At 41.6% G+C, this 14,755-nt stretch overlaps 1 protein-coding gene across 4 annotated transcripts in view; it reads right to left on the bottom strand.

Annotated features, from left to right (window-relative positions):
- Positions 1-14,755, bottom strand: part of ADAMTSL1 (ADAMTS like 1) — a 1,118,714-nt gene that overhangs the window by 132,267 nt on the left and 971,692 nt on the right. The window lies entirely within an intron of this gene.

The raw sequence follows: 14,755 nt of genomic DNA, 5'->3' as shown, positions 1-14,755 counted from the left end.
AATGCAGTTTGTTGACTGCTTGGGCTAAATGCTAATTGTTGGAGCAGACAGCCTATGGACACTGAATACGCATAACACATACACTGGGGGTGAGAGGAGACGTTAGAATGAATGGTGCAGATGGATTCGGGGAAGGCTTCAGGAAAAGGCAAAGTTATAAACGAAGAGTTATTAATGCTCTGGATGGTGGAAAGCAGGCAGAGCTTCCAGATATGGAGAAAGGCATCTGTTAAGGCTTGGAGGGGGAGAGAGGAAGTCAGAAATCGGTTGCTGACAAGAGGATGCTGAAGGAAGCTGTATGTGTAGCTATGTCTCAATTCTATTGTCTTCATTAGTCTGTAAATATTACTGGGCACAAAAATTAGATCTTATTTATTGTTTCATTTCCCACAATTCTTGGCAGAGGGCCCTCTGTAGAGAAGATGTCAGAAGAATGAAGGCAAAGCCTGCCCATCAGGGTCATGGTAGAGATAATTCTAGAATAATCATCATGGAGTTCAGACACTTTGCTTTACCTGAAAGGGAGTATGAGAATCAAATGGTGAGTACAAACTATGAGCTTCAAAATCCACACCTATCTCAGGCTATTTCTTTTTTTTTCCTAGATGGATGCCATTTCTAAGAAGTACCTTTTATGGTAGTTAAGCAGATGATGACTAATGATGACTTTAAGCTGATGTTATGGTGAGGCTGATGATAACTACAGTGTGTATGTGGAGGTAGGAAATCAAGAAGAGTTGGGGGAGGACTGGATGGGAACTTTAGGGATCCAGTGCTGGACCTGACCGGGCCTTAAGTCAATACATCATTCAACAGCATGGAAATGAGTTAGCGGTGGCTTTGCGGTTCCTGGAGTCCATCACTTCCATCTTTGTGATTCTTTCCACCTCCTTAGTAATTTCCAAAGCTTCCAAGAGCTTCCAACATATGTTCCCCTCGTAGTTTGGCATCCATCCATGGGAGTCAAGCAGGTAAGGGGTTGCTTTTCAGGTAAGGCACAAAACAATATTTAATGATAAAATTAAGACTAGGATTCAGATCTCCTGTCCCACCAGCAGTCTCCCACCACAGGCTCTTTTTCTTCACTATGTCTCTGCTGGGGCCTCTCTAGACTCTATTGGTATGTGCAGTTTGGAGTCACCTCTAGTCAGCTCTTAATTATTCTGAGGTGGGTGACTAGTCTGGCAATGAATCAGGCCTTCTCAAATCTGTTCTCGACCTTGGAACTACTGCACTGCTTTTTCTTACCTCCTGTTGGAGGAAAAGGCAGGAGAGAGGAAAATCAGGGCTTGCATCAATCCTTGCATCAATCCAATCTCACTATGTATGGGCAGTTCTGGTAACAATGACGAAGGAAACTGAAATACCTTAGCTAAAGGGAAATTTCTGGATGATTGTGTTTTATACAGTGCCATTTTAGACCATCACCGCTATTACAGGAACAGTCTGGCTTCCGTGGCATGGAAGGAGAGCTGAAACTTTGTGAGGGATGACAGAGAGGCTATGAGACACTGTGACTGGACTCATCCACTCATTCATTCACTCATCCACCCAAGTTAGGTGTTTTCTCTCAAAATTATCAATTACATTCTAATTGGTTAGTGTATTTCAAAGAGATAATAAGAGAAAGATGATTGTATAGTTTGCTTATCTTTGCTAAGCCATACAATATTTGGATAATATCTTTTTTTTTTTTTTAGTAGGAATCTTAATAGATGCAGCATGGTATTATTGCTAAATCTTTTCACGTATTCAGGCTGTTTTAGATTAAAAAAATGAAATGCTGACTTGATGATTTAAAATTTTATGATCTCTCAGGAATATGGATGCCTCCAAACCAATTTCCAAACAGGAATAATCAAAGCGGGCTTGACAAACTGATCACTTAAGATGACTGGACTTGCTATTGTTGCTCAGTTGCTATGTCATGTCCAACTCTTTGCAATCCCATGGACTGCAGCACGCCACTCTCCTCCGTCCTCTGCTATCTCCGGAACTCAGTGGATCATTATTCAGTTTTACCATCCTCAAAAGGCAGGGATGAAGATTTGCTAAATTTCCAAGTCTGTTGGGATAGTTGCTTCTCTATCAGTGTTCTATCAGAAGGGGTTCTTGAAGAGAATATTTAGAAGAGGAGATTAGAAGGTAGGTCTTCTGAATTTGATTTTGTTTCTAAGATTTATGTAGCTACCATTGGCATATCCCTTTATTTTTCTACATTTCAGCATATCAATTTCTAAAACCCAGTTGAAGCATGTTTTCCTATCCAGCAGAAGGAACTGTTAGAATGAGGTATATAAGGAAGCTGCAGACCTCCTCTCGGTCTATCCCGTGACCCTTCCATTGGTAATGCTTCACACTGTGATACATAATTATAACTGAGGAATGACAGGGGATGAAAAGATTGTGAGGAAGGAAGTGAGAGGGGTTCATGATACTGGCCAATTTCCCACCGCCCCACCCCCCAGGTAATTTATTAGCTTCTATAGTCAGGTCATTCTGTTTTTTTCCCATAGAACTACTATACCTGCCTGATCTCATGCAGAGTGTAAACTCCACTCTCACATTGGGCCTGACCCAACTAACTCCTTTTAAGTGGAGGTAAGCTTACTGTATCAGTTCCTCCAGGCTACTGAGTGAGCCATGATACTTCCTGACTGTATGAGCCTGGAAAAGAACTCACACAAAGTTGGTGAAGAGAAATGGGGAGATCCATCACATTGGGTACAAAGCTGTAAGGGTCTGAACTAAGATGGGAAAAAAAAGAGAATTTAGATCTGAATATACAGTCTTCTATTCCACAGACTGCATACAAAGATATAGAAACTAAAGTATTTAACATCATAAAACAGTCTTAAATGTTGTCTTAAGACAAAATCTACACGGGATGAATCTGAATTTCTTGTTTAGTGCATATACTTAGAAATTGCTTGTAGTCATAAAACTGAACTCATTAGCTCAAGGAAGTACATAGTTATTTGGCATCAAAATCAGGATTTGAAATAGGATTTCTTGGTCCAGTACTTTTTTTCAATCACATCTTTAATATGCCCATAAAATTGGTAGATGGGAGTTTGCAGGCTGCCACTAGGGGGAGCAATACTTCTGGAGAGGGCTCCCATGCAGGACTCTCTAGGAAATGTGACAAGGCAAAGAAAAGGGCTTGCTGGAGATTGAGATTTACTTTAATTTATTTAGTCTGGCATCTAGAGAGAGTGAGACTCCTGGGGAAAAAAACATTTTCTTTGTATTTCAGGCATCTACTCTATTAATTTAACTTAATTTGTTGGTAGCTGATTTCTGTCAGCCTGTATTTAGGTTTCAGGTTTGACAGACCTGTTTTAGAATGTGCAGGCTCAGAAACATAGTGCGGCTTTCCAAACAAAACCAGAAAGATTTCTCTGGGGTTGTTTGGGAATTTATGGAATTAGAGACGAGGGGACACGGAATAGGGCATAATTAAGACCTATACAGCAAATGGTCCTATAGTCATATTAGGTATATTACTACTCATTGCTTTCCTTCCACACCTACATTCCCTTTTGGTTTATTGGGCTAAAACTTATTGCTTAATTTCTTTGCCCATTATTTTTAGCTAGGAAATGAAAGAGCAGTTTTGCTTTTTTGGGTGACCTTTACTTGTAAAGGTGACAGCCTGCCTTCTCAAGCATTCTACAAATTAAAGACCACCTGAGAGAGTACAAATAATTGTTTCAGTTACACAAGGCTTCATTGTCCAAATGAGTATGTTACGGACAAAGTGCTCCTGGGTCAGTCCTACCAAGCACATGCTGCTTGAGGTGGAGTTCTCTCCTCTGCATTTGCAAGGAGGTTTCTCTGGGTGTCTTGAGGAGAGGTCTAGAAATCTTGTACATGGGGTGGTGTCATGATGCCTTCAAAATCCTTGGCTCAGTGGGGATACCACTGTATGTAACTGCCCACTTCTCAAAGTCATATCAACAACCAACCATGTGAAACTGCAGTGGGGGGAAAGGATTTCCAACTACAGTTAAGAGACAGGGACTCAGATGGTGGTCTTAGGCAAGTGTTTCAGCTCTGTGAGCCTCTATGTTCCTTCTGCATACTGAGCAGAATACCTCAGAGAGATCTTGTGAGGATCAAATAAAGGAGTGAGCTTACAATTTCTGAAGAATTATTTCTAAGAAGTAGTTTCTCACTATTTTCTAAGTAAAAAGGCATCAGTTTAAGCATCAGATACATCTAATAAATTAGTAATTTTTAATGGGACAGGTAGGGGTAATCTACATTTCCATTTTGAAATTCCTCCTTGGAATTTCCAGTTGTCAGAGGAAAAATTTCAAGCTCTAGACACAGAAATACTCATCTGCTACACTGACCATGACGTACCATTTCAAGACTCTCATCCTAACAGATGATTCTTAAACCCATTTTCTCAACTAGAACCTGGAAATTGTAGGTGCATCCTTTCTCTTTAGAATGGTGTCTTCTTCATCTTTTCAAACTTATCTGTCCCACATTCTAGCACAAACTTATCTTTCCATTCAATATGGCCTCGTTGACTCTCCTTGTCATTAGTTTTGAGCAGTGTTCATTTTCTTCCTCCTCCTGCTGATTCTTTCAAATTCTCCCCATCTCTAAAGAACAAGTTCTAGTTCAACCTTCTGCATTTCCACAGTCCACAAGAATCCCTTCTTTTCTTGACATTACAGACTTGTTTTACCTTGTACTGTGAAGTCCTTTCACTCTACCACATCTCATCCCTTCAGTTAGATTGTAAACAGATACCTCAAAAGTTGTGGTCCATATACACATTGGAATATTATTCAGCCATAAAAACGAATGCATTTGACTCAGTTCTACTGAGGTGGATGGACCTAGAACCTATTATACAGAATGAAGTAGGTCAGAAAGTGAAAGAAAAATATCATATATGAACACATATATATGAAATCTAGAAAGATGATATTGATAAACCTATCTGCAGGGCAGCAACGGAGAGGCAGACATAAAGAATGGACTTGTGGACACAGGGTGACATGGAGAGGATGGGACGAATGGAGAGAGCAGCATCTAAACACACACATTAGCATATGTAAAATTAGACAGCCAGCAGAAATGTACTGTATGACGTAGGGAGCTCTAATCTGGTGTTCTGTGGCAACCTAGAGGGGTATGATGGGATGGGAAGTGGGAGGGAGCTTCAAGAGGAAGGGGACGTACATATACCTATGGCTGATTCATGTTGATATATGGTAGAAACCAACACAATACCATAAAGCAATCATCCTCCAATTAAAAAAAATACTTCAAGGACTCCTTTTTATAGTTGTCACTTCAGTATTCAGTGTAGTGCTGACATGCTAAATAAATGGGGATTCCCAGCTGGTAAAGAATCTGCCTGGCAATGCAGGAGATGCAAGAGACCTGGATTTGATCCCTGGTCGAGAAGATTGCCTGGAGTAGGAAATGGCAACCTACTCTAGTATTCTTGCCTAGAAAATTCAACGGACAGAAGAGCCTGGCATGCTACAGTCCATGGGTTCACAAAGAGTCTAACAGGACTGAGCATGCACACACAATGAGTGGGTACTTAATAGACACGTTTGTGCTGTGTTGAGTCGCTCAGCCATGTCTGACTCTTTGCAACCCTGTGGACTGTAGCCTGCCAGGCTCCTCTGTCCATGGGGATTCTCCAGGCAAGAATACTGGAGTGCCATGCCCTCCTCCAGGGGATCTTCCCACCCAGGGATCGAACCCAGGTCTCCCTCATGGCAGGTGGATTCTTTACTATCTGAGCCACCAGGGAAGCCAAAACACTTGTTTAGTGGCCTTCCAAGCAGTGGAGCTGAAAATTATAATTTTGACAATATAGCACAGTGGATAAGAGTACAGACTCCAGAGCCACAGGGACTGGGCCCCAGCCTCCAGCTGTCCCACTCAGTATCTCTGTAACCTAGCACAAGTAATTTACTTCTGAGTGGCAAAGTTTTCTCACACACAGAATGAGGAGCATTACTGCACCAACTGAGGGGTGTTGTGAATATTCTATGTTGAGTTCAGGTATTTCAAAAACACAGAAAAGTATGTGACAAGTAGTAAATACTAGGGAAGTGCAGGTTATTATTAATATTTAGTGGTTGTTTTTGATATCACCAAGAAAATAAAATCTGACAGACTTTATTTTCCTGGGCTCCAAAATCACTGAGGATAGTGACCACAACCACAAAATTAAAAGACGCTTGCCCCTTGGAATGAAAGCTATGACAAACCTAGTGTACTAAAAGGTAGACACATCACTTTGCTGACAGAGATCCAAAGAGTCAAAGCTATGGTTTTTCTAGTAGTCATACGGATGTTAGAATGGGACCATAAAGAAGGCTAAATGCCAAGCAATTGATGTTTTTGCATTGTGGTGCTACAGAAGCATCTTCAGAGTCCCTTGGACAGCAAGAAGATAAAACCAGTCAATCCTAAAGGAAATCAACCCTAACTATTCATTAGGAAACTGACCACCTGATGTGAAGTGCTGACTCATTGGAAAAGACCCTGATGCTGGGAAAGATTGAAGGCCAAAGGAGAAGGGAGTGACAGGGGATGAGACAGACGAGGTAGCGTCACTGACTCAGTGGACATGAATCTGAGCAAACTCCAGAGGACAGCAGAAGACAGAGGGGCTTGATGTGCTACAGTCCATGAAGTCAGAGTCAGACGCAACTAAGCGACTGAACATCAACATTACTGTTGCCATCATCATTCACTCTTCATATCTGAACCTATGTAATCTGGATGTTGTGATGAGCTGCCTTGACATGGGTAAACGACTGATAAATGAACAGTTTTCAAGAAAAAAAAAACATAAATCAGGGCCACGGGGGAAGAGGTGAGGGGTATGCTGTGTGGGAGAGCAGGGCATGGGCCACAGTGGGTGTATCTTGGTGGAAGCCCTGCGGGTGGGAAAGACAAGCACAGGACTGAGGCCACGTCGCACACTGGGTTGGCAACAGCCTCAGTTCTATTCTTGACTCAGGAATCTCAGAATAAAGACAACTAGTCATTTCCATAACTGTTTTAACACTATTAACCAGATACTGATATTTTAGAACCCTTTTAAAAATGCCAGAATTCTGCAATTGCAAAAAAAAAAAAAAAACAAAAAAAAAACAAACCAAACCAAAAAAAAAAACAACCAAGAGTAAAAGAATAAGAATTGGGAAAAAGTGAGCTTAGAAGCAGTTAAAGAATATTGTGCAAAGAATATCAGCTCACAACCCCAAGGAGGAGGTGTCGAGGTTTTTGCCTTACCCTGAAATGCAGACTTTTTTTCTGCTTAGGGATTCCTAAGATTAAGATAATCAAATCTACCACAAAGGGAGAGTGGGAGCAGGTATTTGGTAGACAAGTGTACAAGCTTCATACAATTTCATTCATGTTACTGGTCTGACATTATCATATTTTAGAGATGAAACAAAAGCTTTGAGAAGTAATTTGCTCAGTTGGTGCAGGGAATTGGGAATGGGGAATGACCTTTGACCTTAAAAAAAAACGGACTCTATTCAAACATCCACTGGGGCCTAGTAAGAAGGCATGTGGTTTGGCTTTATTTTTGGTTGAGTGTAATATATGCCAATGTTTCTCAGGGACATAGACAATCACTAATAGGAATATTTTGGATTTTAAATAGCTGGAAGGCATGCGGTTTGGCCTCATTTTTGTTGGGGGGTAATTTGTGCCAAGGTTTGTCGTTACTCAGGGAAATGGACAATTGCTAACAAGAATTTTCTAGATTTTAACTAGCTTGAAGCTGGAGGACAGAAAGAATATTGTGAGACGACATCTTCTGCAAAAATGTTGTTTTGAAACCAAAAATTATAGTAGCCCAGACACTTGCAAGGGAGAGTTTTATTTTGTACAGACATTTTGGGGAACAGACTTGAGGTTCATGAAGAGTTTTGTATCACCATCTGGCAAGGGCAACTTTTTTTTTAACCTTGGCTGCTTTTAATTGCCAACTAAAAGGTACTTAACTTAATGCTGGAAGCTCCATGACTGCTCCAGGTGGAAGTATAGAAAATATTTTTGGAATGGGAAAGGTCAACTGACCACACATTCTTAACTCTGTCCTAATACTTTCTGCCAAACCCTTCAGCTTCCTTCTCTTCAGAAATTCATAAAGTCTTCAACTTGCTAATATGAGTAGTTCTATCTTCCTGCCAGGTAATTCATTTCAAACTGCAGACCTCTGCATGAAACGACTGACTGGATTTCCTATTTACCTTGAATTGAGATCATCAAACTGTAGCCAGCTGTCACCTGCTTTTGTAAATAAAGTTTTATTGGCCCTCAGCCACAGCAGATTAAGAATCTATGGCTGCTTTTATGCTCCACTGGCAGAACTGAATACTTGAGACAGATGGGATAGCCTGCAAAGCTGAAATGTTTGCTGTTTGGCCCTTTGCAAGAAAAGTTTGCTGACCCCAACCTAGAACACAGAAGCACTTTCACTTCTGGTTTGTTTTGGTGTCTTCCTCATTTATACTAAAACGTTAACCACTTTTTCAAAAATGCTGTTTGCTAGGACCACTTGTCTAGGAAAAATAAATTAACTGTTAGGGGGATCTTTTGAGACTCTCCAGCTTTTCAGAGAGTGGACAGTGACTGGTTGTCACTAATTGTCTTGTGTCCTCTAATGTTCTCTGATTCATGCCGGTCACTTCTGTGACCTTGCACTGATCTTCTTTTTTTTTTTTTTTTTTTGGCTAAGCTTTATCTATTTACTGAGATGGCTCTTTTTTCTGACTTGCTTTTCTTTTACTTTTCAACTGGGAAAAACATTTGTCATCTCCATTTCCTTTGGTTCTATAAAGGAAACAAGCCAAACCAAATTGAAACTGGTTTCTTCTTCCCTCACTATCTGCCCAGCCTCCAGTTTTTATATTATCTACAAACTTAGAAACTGCATTTCATGTGCTTATGACTTTTACATATAGCATTATTCACAAGCGTGGTTCTGAAATTGACCCCGAAGGCATTTTCCATCTGATTCTCTCTTCCATTCGAAGAAGTTTCCATCTGTGGATACTCTGTGTTGCCCGAGCTAAAGCCTTCCAAATACTCCTTAATTCATCTTCTATTCAACACCACTTTGGAACACTGTCCAGAGCTTTCTGGGAAGTATAAACATTTAGAGCATACATATTTCTCTATCCTACCAGATCAAAAACATCAGAAAAAACTGTCCGTAGAGTATAAGCACACTCTCCTGTTGTCTGGATATAGGCTGACAATTCTCCATCACACTGTGTTTTCCTAGACACCTTTCTAGTGCTAGTCTTCCAACAACCGCCCAGGGGTTCCTCAAAATAAGAGTAATGCCCCTGATTTTGTGACATCCTGGAAGACGGTGTGTGGTACACTGGCCTCACCTCTAAGGAACAATGATTATACTATCAAATGTGTATCCACTGTGTGCCAGGCATACTACAGATAATATTTCTCTTCTTTACTTCTTCACTTTTCTGCAGGGTGGTTATGATCATTTTAACTAATGAGAAAACAAGGGTTCAGAGCTGTTAAGACTCCTGTGGTTATTAAGTGGCAGAAATAAGATGCTATGATTCTAGCCTTCCTGTTCGCTACCATTGTGGGCTGTCCTCAGGGTTAACTGCTGTACCATTAGCTTGCTCCTCCTGACCAAAGGGATGGGTGGAGTGAGGTGGGTGCACCCAGGACCACAACAGAAAGAAAGCAGGGACTGGCTTAGGGATCAAAAGGCAGAAACTCTTTGGCATTAGCCTGTTTCCTAGGGCTCCATATAGACGGAATGGCACCTGTGAGCTGTTTCTCCATCCCTAAGAAGGAGAGGAGAAGGGGACAACAGAGGATGAGATGGCTGGATGGCATCACCGACTCGATGGACATGAGTTTGAGCAGGCTCCAGGAGTTGGTGATGGACAGGGAAGCCTCGCACACTGCAGTCCATGGTGTCGCAAAGAGTTGGACATGACCGAGCGACTGAACTGAAGAAGAAATAATATTTTCTCCTAAGTCTCTAGTTTCATATCTGTCTTTGTGTTCATTTGCATTCCTCTGAAAAGTCACATGACCTTTAGGAAAGTCTTGTTTAAATGCTTTAAGACGTCTATCAGCTGAGCTATGAGGAGTATGTGACTATAGGCTCACTCTTAGACCAAAGGTGTTGGGTAGGAAGTGGGGGCTTCCTTGCCAGTGTGGGACTATCAGCAGTATGTAGATCTTTCTCAGAGGAAAAGATTGATCCTCATGCAGCCTCTCTTTCCAGTTTGGTAACCCAGCTCCCTGTGGAAATTTGGGAGAATCTGAACATCCTTATAGGTATTGTTTCTGGAGTAGGATTCAGATGGAGGAATACCGGACATATATTTGTCCATAATGACATGAGCCTCCCGGTATTAGCTGTGGGGTGGAGTTACAAGATTTTTCAGCCAGCATGCCTCATCTCCAAACGCAAATTCAGCTTTTGCCTGAATCTCAGCTCAAAATGTGGTGCAGAATAGAAAGGCCCAGGTGGTGTTCAGCATTTATCAGAATGACTGAAAAGCAAGAAACGGTTCAGCTTCATCTCGTTTGTGGTCGAGGTATCTAAACACATACATGCACCGGCTGTCAGTGCTGTAAACATACATGATTAGAGATACAAACACAGATGTGACGACAACAGTGTTTACTGAGTGCCTATTATGTGCCGAGCACTGTGCACATTTACAGCTGGGTGTGTATATGCAAAGGGGGAGAGACTGAGAGAAGAAAAGTCTTTCCCTGAAACAGACATGCCACAATAAAAACAAAAGCCTCACAAATTGCAAGCCAGCTGGCTAGAGGATAGAATGCTGGATTATGCTAAGTTCAGCTGACCCCACTGGCTTCTTTCTAAAACAGGCCCATGTATTCAGTTCAGTTCAGTTCAGTCGCTCAGTCGTGTCCGACTCTTTGCGACCCCATGAATCGCAGCACGCCAGGCCTCCCTGTCCATCACCATCTCCCGGAGTTCACTCAGACTCACGTCCATCGAGTCCGTAATGCCATCCAGCCATCTCATCCTTGGTCGTCCCTTCTCCTCCTGCCCCCAATCCCTCCCAGCATCCAAGGTTAAAATCAATACAAAGAAACAAGATCCCTGGGGCCAGACTGAATCTAACAATCTCTGTGCTTCAATTTTAATATTTGTAAAACTGGAATAGTAACCTGAAAGGGTTATTCTAGGAATAAAGGGCAGGGGTGGGGGGGGGTTCCCTGGCAGCTCAGTGGTAAGGAATCCACCTGCCAATGCAAGAGATGTGGGTTCAATCCCTAGGTTGGGAAGATCCCCTGGAGAAGGAAATGGTTATCCACTCCAGTATTCTTGCCTGGGTGATCCCATGGACAGAGGAGCCGGGGGGGGGGGGGGGCTATAGTCTATAGGGTTGCAAAGAGTTAGACACAACTTAGCAGCTAAACAACAATAAAATAAATGGACATCTATAAAGCACTGAGAACATCTTGTAGCTCAAAGCAAGTGCTCATAACTGTTAGCAATGATGCCCATGATGAGCAGGATTTCCCCATTGTCCTGGATGCGATGGGCAATTAAGGCACTACAAGATATTGACTCTCTGCTCTTACTCACTTGTAGTGGCTGGAAGTGCCTAGGCAAACTCATAAACAGCAAGTAACTGGGTATCGTGGAAGGGCAGAGCTCAGTGGGGTGAAGTGAGGGGTCTGGTAAGAAATGAAGCAAGAAAGGTAGGCAGACTTTAGATGATAAAGGACACTGTATATCATGCTAGGGCATTTGGAAATCATCCTCAAATGCTGGCAGGCCAAGGGAAAAATTTTAAGCCTGGGAGCATCACGGATGACTTTGCTAGAAAGATGCTCTGGCAGTAGCATGTCAATGGTCTAGGGCAGAAGTGAGAATCCGTTTACTATAAAGGGACATCTATGGGGTCACACAGAGTCAGTCATGACTGAAGTGACTTAGCAGCAGCAGCAGCAAATACTTTAGGCCTTCAGGGCCACCTATGGTCTCTGTTGTATATTCCACTTTTTATTTGTCTTTAATAATCCTTTAAAAATACAAAAGCCATTCCTTTCATAACCCTTTAAGTTACCTGGGTTCAAACCCCAGCTCCACCACTTATTAAGTGAGGGATCTTAAGCAAGTTAATTAAACAGCTCTGGGCTCAATTTCAACGACTCCTTTACTAATCCTTTAAAAGCCATTCTTAATAAGCCCTTTAGAAAATGTAAAGCCACTGGCTGGAATTTTCCAATCCCTGGTCTTGAGAAGGCAAATATAGAGTTAGGAGGCTGCAGCCATCATTGAGAGCTGACACGTAAGCCAAGGACAGGCAGCGAGAACGGAGACCAGTGGAGAGTGAAAGCGCCACTGAAGAACTAGAACAGTCTAGAAATACAGGCAGCCCTCATTTTATTGCACTTCACTTTCTTGTGCTTCAGAGACACTATTTTTTTTTTTTAAATAAATTGAAGGTTTGTGGCAACTCTGCATGGAACAAGCCTATTGGTGCTATTTTTCCTTGTTTGTTTTCTTTTTCTTAGTATCCGATGGCTTCTATTGAACATTTAAAAAACTTTTTATGTTGTTTTGGGATATACAATGGAAGTAAAAATAGATTCAAGGGACTAGATCTGTAGACAGAGGGCCTGAAGAACTAGGGATGGAGGTTTGTAACACTGTACAGGAGGCGATGACCAAAACATTCTGAAGAGAAAGAAATGCAAGAAGGCAAAATGGTGGTCTGGGGAGGCCTTACAAATAGCTGAGAAAAGAAGAGAAACAAAAGGGAAAGCAGTAAGGGAAAGATATACACAACTGAATGCAGAGTTGCAAAGAACAGCAAGGAGAGATAAGAAAGCCTTCTTAAGTGAACAATGCAAAGAAATAGAGGAAAAAATAGAATGGGAAAGACTAGACATCTTTTCAAGAAAATGAGACACACCAAGGGAACATTTCATGCAAAGATGAGCACAATAAAGGACAGAAATAGCAAGGACCTAACAGAAGCAGAAGAGATTAAGATGAGGTGGCAAGAATACAAAGAACTATACAAAAAAGATCTTCATGAACCAGATAACCACGATGGAGTGGTCACTCCCCTAGAGTCAGACATCCTGTTGTATAAAGTCAAGTGGGCCTTAGGAAGCATTACTATGAACAAACCAAGGGGAGGTGATGGAGTTCCAGCTGAGCTATTTCAAATCCTAAAAGATGATGCTGTGAAAGTGCTATACTCAACAGGCCATCAAATTTGGAATACTCAGCAGTGGCTATAGGACTGGAAGAGGTCAGTGTTCATTCCAATACCAAAGAAAGGGCAATGTTCAAATTACCATATAATTGCCCTCATTTCACACGCTAGCAAGATAATGCTCAAAATCCTTCAAGCTAGGCTTCAACAGTATGTGAACTGAGAACTTCCAGATGTATAAGCTGGATTTAGAAAAAGCAGAGGAACCAGAGATCAAACTGTCAACATCCAGAGGCATGGGATGGGGTGGGAGATGGGAGTGAGGTTCAAAAGGGAGGGGATATATGTATACTTATGGCTGATTCATATTGAGGTTTAACAGAAAACAGCAAAATTCTGTAAAGTAATTATCCTTCAATTAAAAAATAAATTAATTTTAAAAATTGCCAACATCCACTGGATCACCAGAAAAACAACTGCTTCTACTTCATTGACTACACAAAAGCCTTTGACTGTGTGGATCACAACAAACTATGGAAAATTCTTAAAGCGATGGGAGTACCAGACTACCTTACCTACCTCCTGAGAAACCTGTATGCAGGTCAAGAAGTGACAGTTAGAACCGGACATGGAACAACAGACTGGTTCAAAATAGGGAAAGGAGTATGTCAAGCTTATATATCGTCACCCTGCTTATTGAACTTATATGCAGAGTACATCATGTGAAATGCCAGGGTGGATGAATCATAAGCTAGAATCAAGACTGTCAAGAGAAATATCAGTAACCTCAGATATGCAGATGACACCACCCTAATGGCAGAAAGTGAAGAGGAACTAAAAGCCTCTTGATGAATGTAAAGGAAGAGAGTGAAAAGTCTGGCTTAAAGCTCAACATTCAAAAAATGAAGACCATGGCATCCAGTCCTATCACTTCATGGCAAATAGATGGGGAAACAATGGAAACAGGGGCAGATTTTATTTTTGGGGCACCAAAATCACTGCAGACAGTGACTACATCCATGAAATTAAAAGATACTTGCTCCTTGGAAGAAAGGCTATGACAAACCTAGACAACGTATTACAAAGCAGAGATAGTACTTTGCCAACAAAGATCAGTATAGTCAAAGAATGGACGCTTTTGAACTTTCTGAAGAGTTTGATGCTTTTTGAAGACTCTTGAGAGTTCCTTGGACAGCAAGGAGATCAAACCAGTCAATCCTAAAGGAAATCAACCCTGAATATTCATTGGAAGGACTAATGCTGAAGCTGCAATACATTGGCCATCTGATATAAAGAGTCGCCTCATTGGAAAAGACCCTAATGCTGGGCAAGAATGAGGGCAGGAGGAGACGGGGATGACAGAGGAGATAGTTGGATGACATCACTGACTTAGTGAACGTAAGTTTGAACAAACTCCAGGAGACAGTGACGGACAGGGAAGACTGGTGTGTTGCAGTCCATGGAGTTTCAGAGTCAGACACAACTTAGTACTGAACAACAATAGTTAGATTAAGAATGTTGTTATAGTTTCAGGTGAACAGCAAAGA

Source organism: Ovis aries, chromosome 2, assembly GCF_016772045.2.
Source record: "Ovis aries strain OAR_USU_Benz2616 breed Rambouillet chromosome 2, ARS-UI_Ramb_v3.0, whole genome shotgun sequence".
Lineage (NCBI taxonomy): Eukaryota > Metazoa > Chordata > Mammalia > Artiodactyla > Bovidae > Ovis > Ovis aries.
Note: the sequence above shows the minus strand (reverse complement) of the source record. Positions and strands in the feature narration are given on the sequence as shown.